The following is a 3,785-nucleotide window of genomic DNA, read 5'->3' as shown; positions in this document are numbered from 1 at the left end:
GTCCAATGAACACAAACAATTAAGTTGAGAAAACTTAATATTTTGATTTCATAGTTCGAACGTTTAACTTCCCGTCATCGCGCATGCGCAGTCTGTCTCGCTGTACGTTACTTGGGGTTTCCTCCTCCAACCACGCTATCGAAGGGACTGGATTTCATCTGATTGCGGTAAGTTTTCTTTAAGCCTTATGAATGAAAATAGGCTATAAATTGCACACATATGTTGATAAAATATAGTATTATGTTAAAAGATATATTTCGTGGTGACGATAAGTTTCTATTGTTAGAGATTATCCACGTAGCACATTGCTACTTAACGTGCTAACGTTACCCAGACTAACGTTAGAGTGAGGAAACATGCTTGAAAAAGAAGGACAAGGACGTGCATGGTGTTTAAAAGATGTTAACAATGTTAAGCTCAGTAAGTCGTGAATAAAGACTTAAATGCGGTGCTTGCGCTGATTGAGAGACAGAAAGCCGCTTCTCTCGGACTCGGACAGAATCTGAGTGCGAATTCAGCTATCTTTCGTGGCGTATTGCGATTTAATAATGACATACACATACAATTATGTCAATAACAAAAAACAAAACAAAAAAAGTATTCAAGTAAACACAGTCGGCAATGTCTTAAGTGAACATAACCAATTTGGTGAAACCTAGATGTTTCAGTATTAGATCCATGAGCTCTTAAAGTGACCGCAGTCCGTTCAATTTAATTTCAAGTTTATTTGTCACGTATACAAATTTCAGTTACAATTTGTACATGCTTAGGTTGAGGCTCAGTCATTCTACAGTAGTGCAATATAATTAAATACAATACAATTTAGAGGAAAAATTTAATAATAGAAGCCTATGCAAAACTAATGTGTTATGTTAAAAATATGTATGTTAGCTTTGCATATCAAATAATAGAATGGGTAGTATGTGTGCGGTATGTTTTAAAGTGAATAGGATAAAAATATTGTGTATCCTTAAATATTAGGCTAAATCCTTAATGTTAATCAATTAACAAAAGACAAAATCGCTGTAAATACAGTGAAACCTATGCATTGATTCTTTTTCACATTTGATTATTCATTTTCTGTATTATTTTTGCTACATGTTAAATTAACCTACTGTAACTGATTTTTTTGTTGTTGTTTTGTTTAATAAAATTATGTATCTTTGTTCTGTTGTATTTGTCCTTTTTAGACTAAAGAACATCAGTACAGTGACAAGATCCTTGGATGTGCTAAAACAGTGGCCTTTATTTTTTAAAAGATCAGGTGAGTTGAACTGAATTTACTTACTGTTTCTTACTGTTTCAACAATGTTTTTTTGTTTTTTTTCAGGGTCTCTGCTGAGTATTACAGTATCACACAAACTGATCCGAAGAGCACCTTTTTCTCTTAGTTAAATGAATACACATCTAGTTGTACAGAGCAAGTGGTGGAGATGAAGATCCTCACTTGATCATCAAGTAATTATTTTGCATGTGATCATATCTCTCTGGTTAAAGGCTGAATGGTGCCATCTCTTTTTCAAGGTAATTCCCATGCTTCACTTTGTATATAACTTGTTCCGTATTTGTTTTTCTGTCTTTCAGACACAGAAACTCCAATGTGCTTCCTCAAAGAAAGTCTACAACTCTTAAAGGTCTGCCTTTGTTTATGAGGGAAAAGTCTGGAAACATCCTGAAGACTTGCCTGGTAAGAAGATCATCAGCATATACACTCACACCTGATATATTTCACCTATTTACCAGATGCTGTTAAGAGATAGGTTTTGTGTGATATACAAAACTTATCATCAACAGACAAAGTCATGGTAAAAATTACTTTATTAAATAATTGTAGTTGAAACTTTCTCAGTGATCAGTTTGACTTCATCTGATAGCACAAATTCAACAAGCTGTTATTTTACCAAAGCAAAGACAGTGGAAAATTACTGCTTCACAACACTGTCCGGAGACATTCCCTCTGATATCTAACCTGTTAAAACAATACAGTGCACAATCATAAGGTTAAACAGTAATGTAGCAATAGCAGAGTAAATAAAATTAATATAATATGAAAGAATATGAATATAGGAGATATAAACAAGAAAAGGCAGCATGAAAGTAATCCATGTGACTCTAGTGATTTAAACCAATCTTCACTGATGCAATATGACCAGTCTTGGGTGATGAACAGAATGTGTGCCTTAATACATGTACGATTTTGGGTGACCTAAAATAACTAAACTAAAACTAAAAAAAGCATTAAATCAGAATGGCCGTGGATTCTGCTGTGGACGAATGCCACAGGCAATCACATCAATGCTGATATGGCATTGTTTGGAGTTGGGAAAATGTTTTCCGTTTATCAGTTTTAGCTCTATGGCTGAATTTGAACATGCTTAAAAAACATGACCACCTTTACTTTTCAAGTGAAGTTACATGAGCAGACCTTTAGGTACACTCTGTGGTCTAACATAATTCAATACAATAAAAAAATGACCCTAATTTTATGCTGATTTATTTTCTACTGCAGGACACAGAGCCAGAAGACATTCACAAGGGGAGAAGATGAGGACCTTAACTATCGTTGAAGATGATGTTGCCACTGTCCACTCAAACCCAAATATAAGGTGCCTCTCTGTAGTACTATAAGAGCAGTTTGGGCCAGATAATGTGCAAGACCTTTGCCACAGTTGTTACCGGTACTCTCCTCTTTGGCTTGATTTATGGCCCCAATGTTAACTATTCTAAAGCATTAAAATACACCAGTAGTAACTGGTTTAGAAAAAAAAACGTTTATTTATCTTGACCTAAAGTGCTCCGCAAGGCTGAGTTTTTTTTTTTTTTTGCATAGTCCTTCAAAAGATTGTCCAAGTAGCTGCAATCCATATGGATAATTGTAAGGTTGAGCATTTATTTATTCCAGTTTGTACTCTAATTTTGTGCTTAGTGTTTTTTTTTTTAAAAATAAATCTTGAAGAGTGGAATAGAACTTCATCACCTTAAAATATGTGTACCTAATGCAAATAGAAAATGTGTTGTTTTGCAGAATATTTGTCAATAAATAAGTTCTGTAATGATAGCAATGTCTTTTGTATTGTGTTGTATTTACAGTATGGTTTACTCCCTGCATTTGGATTCTTAATGTGAAGGCTGTACAAGTATCTGGGTGAGATATTTGAAAAAGTTGAATCAACTTAAAAAAGTAAAAAAGTTGAATCAACTTAAAAAAGTTAAAAATTGAATCAACTTAAAAAAGTGAAGCAACCAGCTGCAAAGCTTTTTTGAGTTTACTGAACTTCAGGACCTCTGTAGTTGTGCTTACTCGTTTCTTTGAGTTGGACTGGTAGTTGGATGAACTTCGACCACTGAAGTTGAGTAAACTCAAAAATGCTTTGCAGCTGGTTGCTTCACTTTTTTAAGTTTACTCAACTTTTTATTTTTTACAGTGTACTGAAGTTTACTGTTTTAAGGGTAAAAGCTATGTAGCCTATATGTCTCAGTATTTGCAGTTTTGCACTTTGTAGGCCTAATCAATACAAGTTGAATGTGCTGAAATAATAAAGGAAACCAAAAGAATAATGTACTTTATTTTATTTCATATATTATGTACCTTAGTATATAATATATTTTAATTTCCTTTAGCTGATATCAATTTGTCCGTCCGGCCCTCACAAATTTTGGAATTTCCTAGTTTGGCCCCCCTGCAAATGTATTTGAATAGCCCTGGTCTAAACATATGAGCCTTCAAGCATTTCGCTCTGTCAGTCCGAATGAAACGGAAGTTGAGATTGTCATTTTTTCCTTGT

At 34.1% G+C, this 3,785-nt stretch overlaps 1 long non-coding RNA gene across 3 annotated transcripts; it reads left to right on the top strand.

Moving 5' to 3' along the window:
• On the top strand, positions 1-2,692 carry LOC311278198. 3 transcript variants are annotated; one of them, XR_014625394.1, is made up of 5 exons: positions 1-167; positions 1,191-1,264; positions 1,331-1,458; positions 1,585-1,687; positions 2,510-2,692. It is a non-coding gene; the product is annotated as an uncharacterized lncRNA (long non-coding RNA). The 3 variants fall into 3 exon arrangements; XR_014625395.1 differs by lacking the exon at positions 1-167 and having other exon boundaries at positions 202-1,264; positions 2,510-2,691; XR_014625396.1 differs by lacking the exons at positions 1-167; positions 1,331-1,458 and having other exon boundaries at positions 208-1,264; positions 2,510-2,690.
• Positions 2,693-3,785: the final 1,093 nt, after the last annotated feature.

Source organism: Rutilus rutilus (genome assembly GCF_951802725.1).
Source record: "Rutilus rutilus genome assembly, chromosome: 19".
NCBI classification, from domain to species: Eukaryota; Metazoa; Chordata; class Actinopteri; order Cypriniformes; family Leuciscidae; genus Rutilus; species Rutilus rutilus.
Note: the sequence above shows the minus strand (reverse complement) of the source record. Positions and strands in the feature narration are given on the sequence as shown.